Here is a 23,004-nt window from a genome sequence, read left to right on the forward strand (position 1 = left end):
CCTACAGAGCCCCCCAGTACCCAGAACTGCCCCAACACAGAGGTGATCCCTGATAAAGCCATCCAAGAACTGCATTTCTTACTGGAGTCCTCAAGAATGAACCAGCACATAGTTCTCAGCAGAAGGGCATTCATTATCCATTATAAATGGATATTATAGAAATGGGCAATGGGCATTATAGAAAATTATAAACAGATTTGGATTTTACTGAAACCCCTAGCAATGAGGGAAAGAACCATGACAAAGCTTTCATTCTTTCATGTCCATCTTCTCACCATATTAGGTTTATAAAGCAACTAGTGCTTCAGTAGTCTGCATTTGACCAGATTTTTACATTCCATTCCAAGTCACCCCAGGTTGTATTTTTAGGGTCATATTTCTATTTTTCTTACGTCTTACTTTTCTTGCCTGAAGAGTCAGTCAGGATATACATTCAGAATAACAGCATATTCTGAGCTGGAAGGGACCCACAAGGATTATCAAGTTCAACTCTTACATGAATGGCCCATATGGGGATGAAACCCACAACCCTGGCATTATGACTACCGTGCTCTAATCAACTGAGCTAATCCCTTGCAGTAGACAAAAATTCAGCATAGTTATTTAATCACAACCGGTTGTCACAGATAAATTCTCAAATTATGCACCATCTTACAGAAATTAAATGAGGTGTCACAGCACAGAACCTCACTTCAAGTATCATAAATTTTAAAAATTTTGTTGAAACATCTTCCACAGGTTTCTCTGAGTTCATATAACTTTGCAAGCATAATTATGTCAAAGATATCTTTAGTGCCAAAGACCTGATAGTGAGAATAATGCCTAAGAATAAAAAAATAATTTCATAACATGTGGATAAATTTTGAAATGTATGTTTATTAAAAAATACATTTTATTACATTATAAATAAAATTTTAATATATATCTTATGAATTGTAAGAATTGTTCTAATGGAAGTGACCCTTAAAAAAACTATGGCACCGAGCTGAAGAAATTCTGGAAGTTGCACAATTCCAAGCAAGAAAAAAAACATTGTTTATTTGATCACTTTCCATTTGTGATGAAGGATAATCAAGAAAGAATAGGGCACAAGGCTGCTGGACATAGAGAACATACTGTGCCACTAACACATAGATGCATACAATTGCAGAGACCAAAATTAGCCCAAAGTGTATTTGGAAAGTGTATTGCAAAGGGAGAGGCAGGGAGTTGTGCATTTTACAGAATAAAATTGTTATTTCAAGAAGTGATAAATATATTTTTTTTTTTTTATTACAAAGTTAATTTCTATGTCTTCTCACTCAGAAGAGGAACACATCCATTGCATGTGTGTTGGTGAATAATAAACAGTTTTGGGGAAATGGAAGAGATTAGATGAAACTCAGTTGTCTAACTCCCTCTATTTCATTTAATCATTTAATTGTATATTGCCTTCTCTAGAATGCATACCACTGGAATGATTATGCTGGGCTTTAGTTTCTCTGATGTACATGCAGATCTGTGTGCATTTCTGACAGTGTTTAGTTGACTGAAGTAACGTTGATACTAAATAATCTACCATGACATCAAACTGAGTCAATTTTTCTATCTACCTGATCAGAGCAAAAGTATGGTAAGCAAAAGCAACAAAAGAATTTGGAACTGTTCCCCGGAACTGACCGTCCAGACCTCTCCTATTCCCATGAGTTGTCTTCAGTTGATTCATTCAACCATAATAAATTCCAGAAGTTATCTATTGGGAGGAACAGACTGGAAGAAAAAAGAGCAGATTGAGGAAGAAATGTCATGGATCTTGCATTTTGGTTTTTTTTACTGAGTAAAAGTCTTCTGGTGCCTTTTCATGAGCACAAAGACAGGTTTGGAGGAACTCCATAGTGATTTACCAGTCGAACAGAAACAAATTGGTACGTACCATAGAAGTACATCTGTTTTTTAAAGCTGGATAGGAAGCTACCCAGAGAGATGTATATTAGCACTTCCTGCAGACACTGCTGGAAGCTGCAAAGATCTTTTTTCTTTTACCACATACTCTGTGTCACTATGAAATAATTTTGGAATCTTCTGGTTTGTTAATAAATCTAAACCCAAGAAAAGAGACTGGACAAAAAGGGAAATCAGGGTTTATTTTGTCTTTCCAGTTATTGAACGTGCCCGCTGACTCACAGCCCATTCCCAGATCTGTCAAGCCCCTCTTGCTCAATGCAGTAAGGCAGTGGTTCACAAGGCAGAAGATGGGGAAGAAGCCACTGAGGTCTCTAAGAGGGACCACAGCACTGTACTACAAATGCATGAGATAAGGGCCAAACTGTGGACAATGAGAAGAGGGAGAAGAATATCTATTCCTGTGCACAGCCCTGACAGCTGAAAGACATTCACAGACAAATACTGTCTCTGAAACCTGGTGCTATTTTTGCTACCAGGTGAGCAATCAGGGCATTTATTGCAATTCCCATGTCGTTTGTTTTTAGACAATGGATGTGTCATCATTGCAAAATGGAATTTGGGGTTTTTGGAAAAGAAATCAACACTTAAGTCATACTTAGAGCAAGTCAAAAGATACCCAAGGGTATGATTGCCTTGTATGCTGTTCTTTTTAATAAGGCCAAGGAAAAGCATCACTGGATGGGATCATAATCATCTGCTGCTTTAATGCAGACAATCAAAGAAGTGTCCTTACTGATGGCTGTAAATTCATCATTATGGATACCACTCAGAGTCATTTGGCATGACATTTTTTATGCATAGAACAAAAAGTGCAGTATTAGCTCCTGAGTGATTGGATGAGTTGTACATCCATTAATGCGCATAACAGAAAATGTTTCCTAGCTCCGACTTATCTCTCCTACACAAACTGAGAAGATGCAGATTGACTTGCTGCTGTTTACTCAAATTTTTGGTGCATTTTTTCATTCTGTCCTAAGTCCTGTTTATTTGGGAACCTACTATCATCATGCATTGTAGATTTTACTGCTGAGATCGTAGTAGTCTGGCTGTGTTTACATATTATGAAATTTACTGGGTGACAGACAATATGAGAGAAAATTGACCCCATAATGAATAGACATTTCTCAGTTCACTGCTTTGGGAAATGAAGGAATTGGTAGACCATGAGCCCAGGAAATCTGGAAAAAAATTTAATCAAAATTTTTATCCACCCAATTGACAGTTCAACCTGGTTAAAATCCATGTGTCATTCTTCTGAAAACTGCAAAATTATTCTACCAAGAATTCATTATAACATAAAAACATTAGAAGTAAAACACAAAAAAGCACAAAACCCAATGCTCATTTTCATAATAGACCACCTTTTTCATTTAACATGTTTAATTTCTAAATGTAATTTGATTAAATTTTCCAGGAAAAAAAAGTATTGAAAATTCTATTTTGGGATTGTCCATTTTGGCCAATGCAAAAATACACATTTTCCAGTTATTCAAGCGAAATAAAATATTCATTATTCAAATTCCCTGGTCTGTAGTATGTCTTCCTTTTCATGAATTGTTCAGGAATTGGTTATAATCAGTTAATTTATACAAACACTTCATCGATCAAATTAAACGAAAAAATTTCAGCCAAGAATGCATCAAATAATTGTTCACTTAAAATATTTATTTTGACTTGATATAGAACCATCACTTACATGGATGTTGTCATATTTGCTCCCTTGCTGATTATGTGGCTTTTTTTTTCAGAGAGGGAATACCAAATATCAGGTAATGACAGATTTCAGAAGTGAATTATCAGACAAATAACATTAAATGTTTATAAGATATATAAATTTTCTATCCAGACAGCAGCATTATCTACTTTTAAGCCATTGGTACATTTTCAGAACTCTGAACCAATGTATTTTATTTAATAATATGCACAAACTACAGTTTATAGGAGAGACCTAGCTTACAGGAATGCTCTTAAAATAATAAATAAAAAGCCTACATTTTAGCATTTAGGCTTCCAATATGAGCAATAGGGAGAACTCAATCCTACCTCAGCTGCCAGATATTGAGGACACTCACTTAAAGGAAGATATTCTGGTACAAGCCCAGCCCATGTCCATGGATCTGAACCTGGAAATTTCATAACCTGGACAATGTCATAGCCAAGGAAGGGAAAGGGAAAGGGAAAGGGAAAGGGAAAGGGAAAGGGAAAGGGAAAGGGAAAGGGAAAGGGAAAGGGAAAGGGAAAGGGAAAGGGAAAGGGAAAGGGAAAGGGAAAGGGAAAGGGAAAGGGAAAGGGAAAGGGAAAGGGAAAGGGAAAGGGAAAGGGAAAGGGAAAGGGAAAGGGAAAGGGAAAGGGAAAGGGAAAGGGAAAGGGAAAGGGAAAGGGAAAGGGAAAGGGAAAGGGAAAGGAGAAGAGAAGAGAAGAGAAGAGAAGAGAAGAGAAGAGAAGAGAAGAGAAGAGAAGAGAAGAGAAGAGAAGAGAAGAGAAGAGAAGAGAAGAGAAGAGAAGAGAAGAGAAGAGAAGAGAAGAGAAGAGAAGAGAAGAGAAGAGAAGAGAAGAGAAGAGAAGAGAAGAGAAGAGAAGAGAAGAGAAGAGAAGAGAAGAGAAGAGAAGAGAAGAGAAGAGAAGAGAAGAGAAGAGAAGAGAAGAGAAGAGAAGAGAAGAGAAGAGAAGAGAAGAGAAGAGAAGAGAAGAGAAGAGAAGAGAAGAGAAGAGAAGAGAAGAGAAGAGAAGAGGAAAGGAAAGGAAAGGAAAGGAAAGGAAAGGAAAGGAAAGGAAAGGAAAGGAAAGGAAAGGAAAGGAAAGGAAAGGAAAGGAAAGGAAAGGAAAGGAAAGAAAAGAAAAGAAAAGAAAAGAAAAGAAAAGAAAAGAAAAGAAAAGAAAAGAAAAGAAAAGAAAAGAAAAGAAAAGAAAAGAAAAGAAAAGAAAAGAAAAGAAAAGAAAAGAAAAGAAAAGAAAAGAAAAGAAAAGAAAAGAAAAGAAAAGAAAAGAAAAGAAAAGAAAAGAAAAGAAAAGAAAAGAAAAGAGAAAAAAGAGAAAAAAGAGAAAAAAGAGAAAAAAAAGAGAAAAAAGAGAAAAAAGAGAAAAAAGAAAAGAAATTTTTATCTAAAGCTTCTAGGTCAGCTCTAGGATAGACTTTTGGACTTGCTTGTAATTGCTTTCATTGTCTGACTGGTCAGCACAGTTACTTATCTTCCCCTGCTGTGCATATGACCAAGTGTTGTGTAGGCAGGTGTGCTGGCCAATAAAACTTCAAAAAGCAGTGAAACGTTCCCATCAGTGCAAGCAACAGTTCCCAGTATAAGTAATTGTCTTGTCATATCTCCCTAGACCCATTCTTTTCCTTTCTTTCTCTCTCAACTGAATTTCATCAGAAATGTTCTTTATCCTTCAACATAGCCTCATGTTACTTCTCTGCAGCTCTGCTGCCCTCCATTCTAAAATCTGGCATTACAGTGAAACTTCCAAGAATTCCATTCTCTGAAGCATTATGAGTCACACTGTAGTCCTCAGCAATATTTTTAAAACACCAATGTTTTTTTAATCACTCTTGAGACCCACAGAAGAAAGTAAGGATATTATCTTGCTAACTTACAGTCGTGGTTGTTTTTTCTATTGCCACCCACACTCTCTCATCTTTCTCCAGATACTCTGCTCCAGTCTCTCAATAGTGCAGGCATATGGTATTCAAGCATGCCAGAGTCTGACTTCAAGTTTTAGTCATTTTTCTCCCTGTAGAAAGAATGGAGGGACATTAAGCCTATGACCATTTGAGAGCTTTCTTTATAGGACAGCTTTACTCGAGTTTATACTCATAAAAAATTATATGCTATACTGTAAAACTAACAAAGAAACATCAGGTCTAAGGCATAATTTATCTTATCTGAATACCAGCAATGGTATTCATATGCCTGGTATGTCAGAGGCAGCACAGAAATCACTGGTCCAACAGTGAACATAGGAAGGGGAGAATTTATGCCTGCTTCTGGCAGTGATTTTTAAAAAAAGCATTTTAACACAGGAGAGGGTTATCTTCTGGAGCTGTTGTAAATACTATCCCTGATAAGAAAAACATAAATCTTTATCCTACTGTTTGAAGAACTTCCCATGTTAATTAGAAAAAAATCCAAGTTACTAAGACATAGTAAAGTTATCAGCTCATTTTCCTTGTTTCAATGCTTGCTCCTTTATTTTTTGAGCATGAGGAATGAAGCGGCTTCTATTACAAAAGAGTTATTTTCAGCTTAGGACTGAAGTTCCACAAATTGCTGTTATCTGCTGTGCAGATTCTCATGTGACACACTGAATAAATATACTTTAAGGTAAGCACATACACTGGGTGTTCAATAAAGATCCCTAAAGACAATCACTATCTGAGTTCTGTAGACATCAGCTTTTGCATGAAGCACTTGAGGATGGCTGGCTGCCCCATGATAGTTTTTAGACAAAGCTGCCAGGAAATAAGAGCATGAAGAGACCTAGATTCTAAATTACCAGCTGATCATGTGAAGAAAGTACATACTTAGGTCTCAAAAGTTACTGGAAAATGGTCAGCAAGCTTGTCTGTGCAAGAGATGGTTGAGAGAACTGTGAAAATAAACACATCATTGAGAAATGGAGGTAGGATGAGTGAGATTTACTTAAGAAAAGGTGAGAACAGTGTTAAACGAAATAGAAAAGAATCCATATTAAATAGTAGCATTAATGCAGGAAGCTATGAGTGATCAAGACAACTCAAGAATCACAGTTAGATGAAGGATTTTATACACATTTATATATGTATTTATTTGTCTACCTAAAATAAAACAATCATACTGAAATTGCTCATTTTACATCCAGCTCATACCAGGCTTTTCTGTCTCACTACCTCATACCAAAACTTGTGGAATAGCAATAAACTTGCTTTTCATTTTGGTAGGATTTTGCTTCTACTCCATGTGTCTTTAAGAAATCTTGACTAATTTTTTTTATTTGATTGTACCAATACTAAAATTAATACTAAAATTGGAGTATGTTTTAACTCCTGGGCTGCACCCAAAGCAGTGTGGCCAGCAGGTCAAGGGAGGTGATCCTGTTCCTCTACTCTGCTCTCATGAGACCCCACCTGGAGTTCTGCATCCAGTTCTGGGGCCCTCAACACAAGAAAGACATGGAGCTGTTGGAGTGAATCCAGAGGAGGGCCATGAAAGGGATCAGAGTGTTGGAGCACCTCTCCTGCATAGAAAGGCAGAGAGTTGGAGAAGTTGGAGAAGAGAGTCTGGAGAAGATAAGGCTCCAGTTCATTGTGGACTTCCAATACCTAAAGGGAGCTCATCAAAAAGAGGGAGTGCAACTTTTTACACAGACAGGACAAAGGGGGAATGGTTTTAAAATAAAAGAGGAGTCATTAGATATAAGGAAGATATTCTTTACCCAGAGGGTAGTGAGACACAGGAACATGCTGCCCAGAGAAGTTGTGGATGCCTCATTCCTGGAAGTGTTCAAGAACAGGTTGGATGGCACTTGGAGCAATGTGGTTTAGTGGAAAGCAGCAGGGGGACTGGAACTTGATGATCTTTAAGGTCCCTTCCAACCCAAACAATTCTATGATTTTAAGATGCTGTAACTATCAGGCCAAGACATTTAAAAATTGCTTTACTCACTGTGGGTGTTTTTAAGACAAAAAAAGAAAAATCTCTAGGAAATAGGTCAAAATAATCTAATGTTAGACTTTTAAATCTATGCTTAGTCTTCCTTGTGTTGGTAAAGTTGTTAATTCTCAGTGACAGATATCCACAAATCTCAGTGAATGAGTATGAGGTACGACTCGGCTAAACATCACACTATCTAAAAAATTCATTATCATTATAGATTTGGGAGCCTATTTAAATACAGGCATCCAGTTTTGAATGTTTGTCATAAGAGTGTAGCGGTGATGAGCTCAAATATTTGGTAACTGCTGATGTCATTGATGAGCTGCAGAGATTTCAATTTTCCACAGAAGATGCTGTTAGTAATAGAACACCTCCTTAAGCCACTTCTGTTTCTTTATTTTTATTATTTCTAAGAAAAATAATGTCCTCACCATCTCTGAACCCATCGGTGTGATTTTGTGCCTTGACTACGAACAACTGTGGTCTGGGCAGCACACGTCAGCCTTAGCAAGGAGAATGTCATCAGTCAAAGAACAAAAGCTAAATCTTCCAGGTGACTCTGAATCATCCTCCTGAATGATACTTCATACTACCCCTTACTGGCTTTTCAGGAATAATTAGAAACAGGCAGAAGTTGCACCATTTCTGTAAGTTTAAAGCAAACTGAAATCAGAATTGAATTGTTTGTTGCTACGTTTTCAATACCAGAAAATGTCAAGAGCGCAGGCAATTTCCAATTGAATTTACCCATGCTTTATTCAGTGCTCCACAGGCAGAAAAGCCAAGTGACACAATAGGGAAATCTAGCACAAAGTATGAAGTATGAAGGCTGAAAATGAAGACTGTTATGAAATTTAGAAACGTGATACTGATGTGAATGTGCATGTCTCTAAAACATTGTCTTCTATTACAGATCTCAGATGTGTATATGCCAGACATAGCTGAGAGCCAAATCCTACATTAATTTGCTTTCTATAAAAGTTGCTTACATATGTATCTGAAAATCAAAACACAGAAAATAATATCAGAAAGCTCATAAAGACAATAATGTTTAATTAGTTACAGGTTAGTAACTAATTAGTAGAGATGCAGGACCTTACCTTAAATGATTCTTTGTTTCATTTTGTTTTCCTTGTATAAAATAAACTCCTGGAATTTGGTTTTCATTATAAGCATTCTTTAATGAACTCTCTGGTGCTAGTTATTTAGTCAGAAAAATAAGTGGTATTTTGTTCATTTTATCTTCTTTTTCTATGAAAAAAACAAAGAAGCAAAATAGTACTTGGGGGAATCAAAGGGTAAGTATCCAAATAATTTAGTAGACAAAGACTGCATATTTTAACAAGTCTACCCTAGTATGGCAATATGATGGGAGTTACAGCTGTGACAGATATTTCAACTGGAGAAAAAGAAATGCAGATCTGGAAATGGAAGTCATGTCTCAAAAATGTATTAGGCTTGTCCAAAGGAGCATGTGGATAAGATGATCTGATAACTGCAGTGTTGCAATTCGATACTTGGATACTCAGGTGCATATGTCATGGATGCATGGATTTCCATGGCACTTTGGGAAAACTCACAGGCTTTTAAGAGAATGAAGCTACCATGGCACAAGAGGAATGGTCCTCTTGAGTATTATTAGCTTTTTTCAAGGAGAGAAAAGAAGAAATGAGCAGCTGGTTGTCAGAAGGGAAGAAGTTGCTTGCAGGGTGTTACAAGGTCTCTGCTGGAATCTCTGCTGTTCAGCCTGCTCCTGAGTAACCTCAAATAAAGACTAATAAAAACTTTATATGTTCTGCTGATGATTCAAAATTACTCAGGACAGTCAAAACTGAAGTTGTGCGAGGGAGAGTATAGAGGCACCTTGCAGTCCCAGATGACTCGATGGTAAAGTGACAGATGCCATTAAATGCCATTTCTAAGTAGGAAAGAAAAAGCTGTGTACTCATTTTTGCACATAATGCCTGACTGATATAACTCTGAACAACAAAGTCTACAGAGATTTTAATGACTTCATTAAATTAACTATTAATTTATTTCCATGATTCAGGGTATTCCTGACAGTGTCTTTTCAATTCATTGGTGTCTTTTAGACTACCACAGTATTTTTTATAATTCCATTCAGAGATTAATCTTCTCTGTCTTCAAGTGCTTCATAAATATAAACTAAAAATTTTTATAAACTATATAACTACCATAGAATGAAAACCGAGCTATTTCAGTTAAAGGAATTACACAAAATGCTAAAAATCTGTCACATAATTCTCTACCAGAAAACTGTCATTTCCATTGAACCCCTTCTTAAAAGAAATTAAATTAAATTTATGGGTTTCTCAGGAAAGTGGAAAAAACTTTTAAAATGTAGATATATTTCAATCAGACATTTCTGGAAAATAAAGGTTCAAATTTTCACATTATAAAAAATAGCAAATATTTCAACTGAATGTCTTTATTTTAACCAAACAGTAGAACTCAAACAACCCAAAGTAGCTTTAAACTGAATCCCTTTTTTTAATTATATCTTCTTTTTTACTTTTTTTTCCCCCCCAGGAGATGTTCAAGAATTTCTTTTTCTTGTTCCCACTTGGAATTACTTTATTTTACAAAGTATAAAATTTATAGTATAGAATAACAAATATATAAACAAACATATAACAAACATATAAAGTATAAAAAAACAAACAAGTTCATTAGCTGACCAAATCAGGATCTGTTTATCTAATGCATGTCTTGAGTGGACAATGCCAGAAAATCTACCTTTGAAAAATTCTTAGTATCTTCTGTATAGAAACAATATCTGTCTAGAAGTACCTCTTCATAGATTAACTTTCCTGAATAGAGTATGTCCAGTATTGTTCCCTGAAATATTTTTCAAGAGGTTTGTGCATTTATAGTGGATACTGAAAAAAAAAAACCAGAAGTGTCCTGTCCCAGACAAAGCTAGTCTGAAACTAGAACTTTTACTGAAAGATGAGGAAAAATACTGAAGCGCACCCCACCTAATTTTAATAGAGGACTTCATATTAATCTCACAGTTTTTGGTATTAAAGCACTGCACCATGGTCTGAAAAATTTGTTTCACCTGCTCAGTCAACCTGTAATTCTATGTTCAGCCTGACTAAAGCTCTGGGCATATGAATAGTTTGTATTAACTACAACTTAGTTTGTATTAGATTTCTTCAGCTGCTGCTCTTTACCCTTGCAATCCCTCTGTTACGTATGAAATTAAAATGCCTTAAAATAACTCAATACACTAAAAAATGTCTGTAGAGAACTGTACTACCTGGAGAAAAGGTTCCTAGTGTAAATAAATACCTGAATGTGTGCAGGTTTTCAGTGGTGCCCATTGAACAGGACAAGAGGCAATGGGCATCAACTGAGACCTGGGAGCTCCCATCTGAACATCAGGAAACCCTGTTCCTGTGAGGGTGACTGAGTGGTAGCACAGGTTTCCCAGGGAAGTTGTGGAGTCTCTGTCCATGAATATATTCAGAAGTCATTTGGACATGGACCTGGGCAAGTTTCTCATTTGACCCTGCAGGAGAAAGGGGGTGGTACCAGATGACCTCCAGAGGTTCCTTCCAAAGCCAACCATTACACGATCCGTGATTCTGTGAAGTATCACTCAAATTGACAAAAGATTAAAGAGAAAAAATGAAAGAATAAAGGAAAAATTAAAACAATCATCTTAAACAAGAAAACTAAGGAAAAGATGCCTGAGCAACTAGAGTAGCAGAATCTTACTGGTACATTTATTTATAACAAGTACTTAATAAGAGCTAGGAAAAATATAAACTGGAAGGAGAACATATGCATCCACAGATCATAGAAGAATTACCTAGCTAGTTTATGAACCACTGACAATTAAACTGGTTTGCCAAGAGAAGCAGGTACTGAGAAATGAAAAAAAAATCCAAAGAGAAAAGTATGGTTAATACTTTTCACAAGTAAGTCCAAGGAATTCCAGTACTTGCTTTCCAGTATCTCGTCTCCTTTCAGAAAAGCAATTGGATACATGCTATTAGGAAAAAAAAATACGGAACCAATAAGAGACCAAGAGCAGACTAGGACCATAAACAACAGTAGAAAATGAATAGGATCAAAAGACCACAGGATAATTCAGGTTGGAAGATACCTCTGAAGTTTATCCAGTCCAGCCTCCAGCTGAAAGCAGAGTCAGCTGTGAGATCTGACCAACTTATTCATATGCAGATTGGTCTTGAAAACCTTCAAGGACTGCATAATTTCTCTTTGTAATCTCTTCTGATTCCTGAGATTCTGATCTGTTCTTCACTGACCAAACTGTAAATAAGCTTTTCTTTAAATCCAGCCTGACCTTGTCTTTTTTCAACTTTTGCCAATTATCTCTAATCATCCCATCATGCAGCACTGGTTCCATCCTCTAAGATCCCCTGAAAGCCATATCTTCCCCATGTTGAACAAGCCTCAGCTTCTCCTCCTGAGGCAAACCTTCCAGTCCCTGACTATCTTGGTGGCCATCCACTAAACTTGCCCCCGTTTTCAATTGAAATGATAGATTCTGGGCAAGATGTATAGCACACTCACTTCAGAGATAACCATAATGCAGTGATGAATAGTCTTTTTAGAACAGTTTGGAATTTTTCATCTAAGAGAACTGATAATATATAAAAGATGCTGTTTGAAACGATCTCGCTATTCAGGAATGAAGATAAAGTATTTCTTAACTTTTATTGAGATCAAAGTCCCACTTATACAATTACATTTAAGAATCTAGTTGCATTTCTTAGCAGGGAGAGACTTGAGCACATGTTAAAGCACTTTCCTGAATCTGGGCAACAGTTGTTATATGCAAAATATAACCTGTAGCTGGTCTTTATATCTGATTACAATGCCTTTCAAAACTTTACCCACAAATGATTCATGTTTTCCCAAACCCTTACAAAGCCTTATGAACTGCAAAGCAATTAAAAGACCAAAGCAAAAGGTAATGGAAGAACATATATCAAGTTTGGAAAGAGGTAGTACCAAATGCAACAGAGTTCACTCACTTAAGTATTACTTAAGATTTCCATTAGCTATCCATGGTGACAGATAAACAGCACTCACATTTGTAAATTATATTGAGCCATTATAAAGGTTAGTGAAAAGACTGAAATATATTGCAAAGGAGTCTGAAAATATCGGATTATGAAAGCCAAGGCTGCTTGTCTTGCTGATACAAAATTCCTATTAAAACAATAAGGTGTGCAGAATTTGGCTTCTGGAAATAGGAAATAAAGAAACAAATCCAAAGCTCACTGAAATCAAGAGGAGACATTCTTCTGACCTCAATGGGCTTTGGATATCACCCAAAATGAGCTTCATTCTGGAAAAATGCAAGCTGAAGGAAATAATCTTTCAAAAAGTATAAAAAGGGAGAGAGGGATGCTTGGAAAACCTGGAAATCAAAGAATACCTAGGAGACTTTGTGTAATATATGATACGTGAAAAGAACTTATGAACACTGTTACAGGACTGTACCTTTTTAAAACCTTATTAGTCTAGAAATGAAGAAAGAATAGAAGATAGAAGAAAACCCATTCCATCCAATTAGGGAGCAGAAGTTGCAGGGATATCACATCACAGTGCAGGCAGGTTGTTTTGTATGGAATTTAAAATGTGCCAAGCATCAAATAAAAACATCACCAAAGGTAGCTGTCCCACTTAAGAAACCACTAATTTCTCAGCTGCTTCCCCAGATATGAGTCTGCTAGTATCTACAAAGATGAAATGCATACATCATTTGCATATAGGAATCCATGGTCAGCCTTCAATATGAAGTGTCGCGTCTGTAACGTGGTCCTCTTTTCATTTTAGTGAGGAAGGTCAACAGAGACTTTTAAGATTCCATCCCATTATACACAAACATCCTGTGCTAACCCAAGGATGTCCTCCTTTGGTGGAAGGATACCCACTTTCAATCTCCTGTATACCTTGCTGCTGTCAGATGGAGAAAATGTTTCAAGGATATACATATACCTCAGTGAAATGAATGTCTGACCTTATTGTCAAGATCAAATAGATTCAACATGCATGCTGTAAGTTCTCAGGATTCTTATCTCAACAATTATTTCCTACAATTTCATTGATGAGAAGTGGATGAGGGCATCTGTAAGCACATGCTATATAGCAGAAAATGATACAGGTAGTTTGCCCCCAGCTCGTCTGCTGAAGGCAGCACCTATTCTGTCTCCACTTCTGCAGTGAAAGAACCTAAGAATGGTTTGCATAAAGAGTAAACTGGTCATATTGAAAGACTGGCAGGCTGACTAATGCACCTACCAAAATTCAGAATGGCTTGCTTCTTCTCTGTCACTGTTGTTGCTGTTGAGGAGAGGAAAACTTTATTTCTCACCAAAATAACCAAACAAATCACTCAAAACCAAACTGCAACACAAACATGTGGCTCAACAGGTAATATTGATGTGGCACTGCAATTCACTACTTCAGTGGTCCTCTTGGTTCTATATAATTTTTCTTGTAAGACATAGATAAGAAAAGGGTGAAGACAATCATAAATTTCTGAATAAATATATTGGAATAAATAATTATAAGATGATTGTTATAATGATGACAAAGCTCCAGATCTATTCTAGAATGTCTTTAAGTTCATACACTGTAAATATGCTATTTAGTACCATCATTTCTGGTTTAAAATCCTTCTATTCTTAGATTTTAAACAAGAATTGATATTTTTTTTGGAATTGTATAGCTAACCCTTCAGAGAAAATGTTGGAAAACATTTTATTTTGAAATATTCATCCTTATGCTTCATATATTCTTGGACCACTTCACATTTAAAGTTCATTGGGTTTTGCTAGAAATTATGCCTCAACATGACTGCAATTCTTTCAGTGGGCTCAATCCTGTGGAATCCTGAGCACTAATTTCAATCAGTTCTCAGGTTTTCTCTGAATCTAATCTTTTGTGACATCATAAAAAGTTTGATGGAATGAAATCACAAAGAAAGAATTCATTCTCATGGGCAGGAAGATAAAGGGGCACATGGATTTTAAAACACAAAGATTATAAAAAAGGTTCTGCAATAAAAATGGGAAAAGAGAAATTGCAGATAACATGGTATACAAGAGAACCCTTCTGAGTAAAATGCTTTGGAAAATGTTTTTATAAAGCTTCAATCATTTTTTTAGAAAGAACAGCCCTATTATTCTAAATCTCTAAATCCTGCCTTATTTTATAACATTGATACTGGAAAAATCAAATCTCTTGCCTGAAAGCTATAGTTTCAATTAAAAATGATGTTAAGCATTTTTTTCAGATATATGAAAAGAGTGTCAGGATTATAGACCACCAAATTGGTGGTATTTTAAGAATCTGACAGGCTCAGCACCATGTGCCATTCTAGCCTCTCTGTGTATCCTTTGTGGTTAAAACTCTTAAGCACTTTAAATTCTTTTGGTCGGTATTTTTTTTGCTTTCAGGGCAGACAACTAGAAGCACATTCCAAGTAACTATTTATGGTGTACAGAAAATTATAAGATACTAAAATCACCTCTTTGAAGGTGTTTCCAGGCGTTGTATAGTAAAACAAATATTTTATTTGTAGAAAAAAAAAAGTTGTTGTTTTAAACCTAGAATATAATTATCTATGTTCCAAATCAAATGAAAGACAGTAACAGCACAAAGACACAGCAAAATAATACATGTCAAATCCTAGAGCCTTTATTTTGGACAAATTTCCCATCAAGCTTTGGTGGCAGCTTTGCCTGATGAAATATGGCTGAGCCAGACCTGAAATAAGCAAAAATTTAAGAAGCCACATGAGTGGAATAAGTTAAGGAACAACAAATGAAATACTTATTTTTGTTGTCTGGAAAATAATGACCATTTATTGCATTATTAGTATGAAAGTAGAAGTCCACTAAACCAGGAGTCCTCAGATACATTTATCCAGATACAACAGAGGACCAAAAAGATGTTTGAAGAAGCAGATTACTTTCCAGAATATTTGATACAGGCTGGAAGAAATATGTGAACAAAATTTTCAAATCATCAAGCTCCTGGAAAAAAAAAAAACTGACTGTAGCTTTGCATAACTTCATTTAAAAATGGCTCCATCCTCTCATGTTTCCTCTTTTCCAATGAATAAGACAAAACTGCGGACTGCTCCTGTGCAAATGACATATCTGCATGTTGGGGTTCTTGGTGGGGAAGAGGCCAAAGTTCCTGTGCTGCAGCCAAGAAACACACCTGGAAGCAGGTTCCTTGGATCCCAACTCCTGGGCAAGAGCCGCTGGACATGCAGCCCAGCAGACTGTCCCACTGGGCAGAGCAGAACGCTGGGAGAGAATGAGGAGCTGCCAACCACCTGCAGCTGGTATATCAGGTCATGCAGCAGGAGACAGATTCTGGCACTGCGCTAGGAAAGTCTGTAAGACATACCCCTATCTGTGGGGGTGAGTGGATGCTGGAGCCAAATCTATGAGTCTCACACTCGGTGCACAAAAACTTAACAGCTCAGATGGATGGGTAAAATCTGTATCAGTGTAGAAACTGCATGCCATGAAAGCTTTACAGTTCTGCAGAGGAATCTGGTTCTGCTCTGTACCATCTGTGCACCAATTGTGTGGATTGTTTGTTGAGCTTTGTTTGGTTGGGTTTTTTCGTTTGAGAAAGATACATAAGTCAGTAAAAGAATGCACTTCAGGTCAGTTTAACTCCTGAGCTATTCTTTTCAGACTTCACTACTGCTGACTATAGGTTCAAATTTTGTACAAGAGTTAAAAAGATGATTAGTGCCTAATTACTGTTTTCTGCAATTTATTTAATTTCAAAGGCAAAAATTTTATTTCAAATTTGGCTCATATTAGAAGGGGAAGTGGAAAAAAATCTGGAAATACAGAAAAAGTATGATTAGAGATCTGATTTTCAGCATTAGATCCTTACAGCTGCCTGTATATTTCTATGTGCACGTAATACACTCACAGTCTGTTTGAAACATAATGACCATGTGATAGTAAATATCTGGCACAGCCAGACCATGAAGTGGATGCTTTCATTAGGTTTGTGCTTATACCAATACTAATATGATGCATTTGTTTGCATGTATTCTTACAATATACACACAAATTAGACTGAACGATTCTTAGCAACAAGGAAAAGAAACAAGAAAAAAAACTATAGGCTTATACATACATTAAACATTTATATAACACTGCATCTTCTATGTGAATAACAATAAACATATTTCAGTCTACAAGCATGAGTAAACACATTTAGGATGACAATTTAAAATTAATATCCACAGGTACTCCAGACATACTGTAGCATTCCTGGAGTGAAATCTGAGACTAGTAAAACAAATAGGAGCCTTGTTTAATCAGGATTTTGAAGACTGCAGAAGTCCAGAGGTGGATCCAAGAGAATCCTTGAGGAAATTTAAGATCATATGATATCAAGGTGAAAAAAGGCATCACTCCTATCTGCTTCTCCTTACAGGAAACACAACACCTTATGCTCTCAATCAACTGAAAGCAGCAATGAAAGAGATGGACTAAGACTTGCATAAACATTGGTAAATGTCCTACAGGAATGTTTTTTAAAATCACAATGTTCTTTTCTGGCTTCTGGGGTTTTGGCAGGAGCTCCAGTCTCTAGGCCCATTTCTGCATACACAATTTAATGATGGGCTTGATTAAGAGACAGTAATTCCCGAGAGGTTTAGCTGTCTTACTTATTGACATGAACACAAGTACAATGCCAAAATCAAATTGTTACATCCCAAACCAATTAAAATTCACAGATGCAAAAGCACGATGGATTCCTAATTTTTCAGGTTTCATGTATTACTATTGTTTTCCACTGTATATAATTTATAATGCTTCATAATTGAAGCAACAACCAATCTGGCCTTGCAAGACCTTTTGACAAACAACAAGTAGCAAAAAACATCAGCCTACATCTGCCCATGAGGGAATTACATTGAGGTCCAGTTATATTTGTCCCAGTAACTCTGTCTGCCAAGTGAGCCAGTTTCCCTCAAATGAGAATTTAAAGGAAGAACACAGATGTTGGCTCTGGGGTAAGCTAAGACAAGACTGCAAAGGCAAATTCTAGACAGTGAACTCTGTTACCGGGTAGTTCAGAAACAAGGCGATGAGTTCATAAAAATGAACTTGTTGACCTCCTACACAGGATTACAAATTTCCAGCAAGGTCAGTAGGATTTTCAGGCATATAATATATCTCAGGACAGAACATAATATGCTCTCAAAACTGGCTTTTCATAACTGAAAGGCAATATATAGAAAACATCCTTGACATCCCCTGTATTTAACAAATGGTACTGAACTTCACACTAATTGACCATTTTCTTTTTCCTCTCCCTGGCAGACTCAAGGAGAAGAACCCTCTCCTATGGCTCTACATTCCATAAAAACTCGGTTTCCTGAAGTCTTTTCTCTTGCAGGAGAAAATGGAGATGATCCACAGCCTGCAACTCTACCATATATTCTTTTGCTGGAATAAGAAATGTTTTTAGATCAACAACTTAAGAAGCCAATGGAGCATCTGTGTGCCAACATTAAAGTCTCTTTTCAGCTGTGAGAATTCCATGCTTTCTAAAAGCCTTGCCTTCTCATAGGAAGATGGCCAAAATCTCCCAGATAGCAGTTTGTGGCAGAAATCTACAAGTTTGGATCACTAATTACTGCTTTTGAATATATATCAGTGTACATGAATACATTATTCTGTATGTCTTGATTTCTCTTTTATTATTTCCTTCAGTCTGACTTCCATCTGAATTCCAGTTTATTATGAAATTTTGAATGTCTTATTTTTCATCCTTTTTCAGTCTTGTGGTTGTTCTCATCCTGGCATTCAGTGACTTTTCCCTTCACTTGTTCCTTTGTATTTCTTTAAGGCAGTGAGCCATTCCTGCGGTGTTGGATGGGGATGGGGAAAGTTGCCAGCTAAATTTTTGATGCACGTGCAGTAAAAGTCCTCTCCCCACAAATTCAGGTTAGTAAAAGGTAACCCTTGATGGAGTTTCTACAAACAGTGGCACATTCTTTCCAGAGGTAATTGCAAGGTCTTAATTTGTCTCAATTACTCACACATACTATATGCCCATATATTTGTCACCTAATATGATAATGTAACAAGCACTTATGCATATTAGACATATGAATATGAGTGCAAGTATAACATTTTTCAATATTCCAAGTAGCACAATGAATTCTCAAATAGCCTAGTGCTCGCAAATACCATTTCATGAACAGAACAAAAAGTATCTGTCAAACAACCAAAAACATTCATGTACAATAAAATACAAATATGTTCTTTGTATCTTACATTTTTAGAAAATTTTTAGACAATTATATTTCTCACATAAAAATACTTTCATCTAATCCATATGAAATTTTACTTTCCATTTGCTGTACTAGAAACACAACAGTGTAATAATCTTCAAGAAAAAAAAAGTGAAATGAACTAGATAGAGAGAAAATCCTTGCTTTCTATTTCATTATTATGACAAACTGCAAAACTCAAATATTGAATCTGAGATATATAAATTATATTGTAGTTAACATAAGTCTGATGCAAAACCCACTGATATATTTGGAAAACAAATGAGTTCTACAACTCACACAGAAAGTCATCAAGCTGAGAATCAAACACAGAAGAGAAAAAAGCTGGAAAGCAATATAAACTGTGTAAAGGTTAGTGATGGTACAATGAAACTTTGACTATTGTGTTCCATGCCACTTCAAGAGATGTTTAGCTGAAAGAGAAAGGTGTCAAAGACAAGTAATGAAAATGTGGTTACAGGCACAATATGACCCTATTATAAGAAGAGACTGAAATGAATAAGTGATAATATGACACAGACATCAGATAATTAAATTTTGGCAGTAAATGCCAAGAGCAGTTATGTCCACAATGTTATTTCACAGGAATTCTCAGCAAAGAAATACATAAAGGAAACTTCATGGTTTTGATCACTACTGTAAATGAAACAAAGAAAGAAAATGGAGGGGCTCAGTCATAACCTTCAACTGCCTGCCAAAGTAAACAAGAAGGCGTTTGATTTTCAGCCAATAAAGATGAAGTGAAAAATGAAAGTGGGAAAGCTCTGCATAGAGCTTTTTCTGGTAGAGAAAGACAGGCAGATGTGCATGATGCTTTATTTATGGCTTTGGTAGAATACAAATGATTGAAAAAAAAATTTGAAGCCCTTTTTAAAAAAATATTTAATTTAGAAAGTATTAGTCTTTCAGATGTCTGCTGAAGATGTCAAACAAGGTACAGAAACTTTGCAAAAGTGTTAAATCAGTTGGGGAAAGTGCACTTTTCTTTATTAATGTTGTTTCCCATAGAAACTAAACTCAACTATGGGTTTAAGCTTCCAACTACATTATCAGATTATCTAACATACATTTTTTGAGACAAGACTACCAGAGAACATTGATAGATGATAGATGAGAAAGAGTCAGCAAGAAAGAGACACAAACTATTTCTGGAGTTAACACCCTGTACAACAGAATATAAATCAGCAAAGTAATAAATTCTGAAAAACACTTTTTAACACATTTCATGAGATGAGAATTCATATTTCCACAGATGTTTGACAAAAGTAATTGCATTTTCCATTTTGGCCATTACACAACTTCCTCAAATCAGTTTTAAAGTTAGCCCTCACACTGCTTCTGCATGTGGATAAATGATCAGTGTTTCCTCCAAGTCAGGAAGTGTTGGCACACCACACCACTGCATGCAAATTAAACTTGTTTTGAAACTGAAACAAGCAGTAGTTTGATATTGGAAAGATATTTTTTCTAAAATAATTCACAATTTAATGGTCATTCAGAGGCAGAGGTCAACAATCCCCAGCCCAATAAGATTGCACTAGATTGTATACCAGGAGTGAGACACCGACCTTTTAGATTTAGCCTGCTGCTATCCATTTGTTTGGCCATCTCTTTCTCTATTTCCTTCTTGGTTTTTCCCCCTTACATAGAATTTTATTGGTTTCTTTGATACCTCTTCCTGGTAGAAAGGTAAGAGATGATTGTTCATTGTTAAAAGTGATGAAGTGCTCATTTTCCATTGTTATAGAAAAAAAAAAATATGGTTCATTGGTAATTGTCTTATTAAATACTTGATGTACTCTTTGACACTATGACAGATCATTGACTGCAAATACTCCCAGAAATTTTGTCTTCCAGCCAAGGATGAAACTTAAAACATGACTTTAAGTCAAAATTGAAAGGGAGGAAACTGAAAGATGCAGAGTGAATGGAGAACTATTGCAATACCGTCTTACATTTTCCACTGTGTTCAGTATCCTGCCAATTAAAACATGCTTATCAAGATATTTTCTATATCTTTCCATAAAGTATACCATTATGTCCTATGACATAACCTAAGAAAGCATGAGATCCTAAATTATAAGGAAAGCCAAGCTGAAGGAATTATGGAAAGAAAATACTTCAATAAGCAATACTCACCTCTAGAGAAAGAACCAGAAATTATGACTATCAGAAGTCCTACCTATGCAGGAGGAAACATTTAAAAATAGTTTTAAAACATTTTACAGTGACATGTATTTATCTTCCACATACTGAACACAGTGACAAACAAGTGTAATACAAGAAACAAAGCCAATTTTAAGGAAAAAAAAATGTTTGCTATTCAAGCCATAGATCTAGTAACAGATGGAAATTGAACCTTTTAGACTGTTCGTACCATAATGACTACTTGGAGAACTTACTAAGTCCAATTATAGCCACAATTAGCACTTTTTAAGGACATAGATGTATAAAGAACTGAGACAGATCTAACACCAATAAAAAAGTACCCTGCTTTCTCTTATGTTGGCTGATCAGACCCTGCAACTGGAAAAGGATTCATCTTTTTCACCACTTCCCCAGATTTTCCCTGTTCTGGCTTCCAGGGAATGGATTTGTCTTCATGATTTTTAGTGACACCTTCAGTTCTCTAAGTAAAATGCACTACACAGTTTTTTTCCCCGTGGTGCAGCCCCAGCACATTGCCCTCTATCCCATTTCTCCAGTAATGAAGCACTGGGCAGAGCCAGAGGGCACAAAATGAAGTTTTCCAGAGATTGTTGGATGATCCCAGTGGGACCATTGGCAGTCAGCTTACCTGGGATAGACCAACTCAGAGCACTGCTCTACTATCAGAGAACTTATGTAGAGCTTTCTTCCCTTTCCTCTAGGCAGCTCCATGGTATATCCCACTTGCAGCTCAAGGTCCAACAATGTCTCTTAAGCTAACCTAGAATCCTGGCACTGTTTAACTATCACTTTCCAATACACTGTATCTTCCTAGAGCTCCTTCTCATAGAATTTCATCTTCTTTCATTCGTAGACATATTTTAGTTAAATATTATCTGGACAAGAATTATTAACCCACAATGCAGACTGAATGCCTCTTAAAAAGAACTTCTGACATCAGGAGGTTGTTGATACACAATTATTGTTTATTTAAAGAGCTTCTGAGAAACTGTGAGAAGGCTCATTGCTATTTATCCAAAAGCATGGATGTTAGCCTGCAGTTGGAATGGAAACAGACTAATGTTTCCAATGAAAAAAACCCCTTCTAGCCAAATTTTAATTGAAGCTAGATTGCAATTGAAACATTTTTTTTGCCTGGGGAATAGAAGACTCTGAAAACAAAATTGTATCAATGAATTTGGGATTATTTTAATACCAAAATAATAAACAATATAAATTATATACAGAAAACTATTTAGAAATTCTTTTGTGAATAAAGAAAAGCCAAAACTTTTTTCCAGAAAATACTGAGGTGGATACTGATGTGTTTTTCCAATGTGAAAATACTTATCTGGTGGAAATCTGATATCCCTAGCTCTGTCTGCTCATGATCATAGACTAATTCTCAAAATTAATTCTTAGGATTTTCATTCCACAGTTTTAAAATGAGTATCAATGTGTTCTGAAGGCTTTGTTGTCTCTTAGAATTTCGCGTTAGGCATTAAACAATCACCTTTCTTTGTATACACTGTTTACATCTTGCAGCAATGCTTATCTTTAATAAATGGTGGTCCAACAAATATTCTGGAACAGACTAATTGTTTATCACTACAATTCACAAATTTGTCTAAAGAAGAAGAGATGCTGTTATTCTGTACCTCATAGAAATAAAAATATAAGGCACCCAAATACGCAATTGTTGTCTTTTTTATTTACAAGACACATATAATAAAATCTATTCAGTGAAGCAGTTTGTAATTCTTTATTCTTCTAGGAAAGCTTTATACAGAAGCTTCCTCTGTAATTCAAACTTATCTTCACACATACACCTTACTAGATCCTAGCTAAATACTCTGGATCAAGACCATAGCTGTAGTGTTCTATAAGCAAGGAGTGTCTGGAAAAATTACTCTTAAAATGTTTGGTTCTCTG

The 23,004-nt window shown here is 36.0% G+C and overlaps 1 long non-coding RNA gene across 1 annotated transcript in view; it reads right to left on the bottom strand.

Moving 5' to 3' along the window:
- Window positions 1-1,054: 1,054 nt before the first annotated feature.
- Window positions 1,055-23,004, bottom strand: part of LOC131589182 (uncharacterized) — a 53,166-nt gene continuing 31,216 nt past the window's right edge. The window contains exons 2-3 of the long non-coding RNA XR_009279693.1: window positions 5,537-5,673; window positions 1,055-1,749 (exon numbers count right to left, since the gene is read on the bottom strand). This is a non-coding gene — a long non-coding RNA (uncharacterized LOC131589182). The remainder of the gene's footprint in view (window positions 1,750-5,536; window positions 5,674-23,004) is intronic.

Source organism: Poecile atricapillus, chromosome 1 (genome assembly GCF_030490865.1).
Source record: "Poecile atricapillus isolate bPoeAtr1 chromosome 1, bPoeAtr1.hap1, whole genome shotgun sequence".
Lineage (NCBI taxonomy): Eukaryota > Metazoa > Chordata > Aves > Passeriformes > Paridae > Poecile > Poecile atricapillus.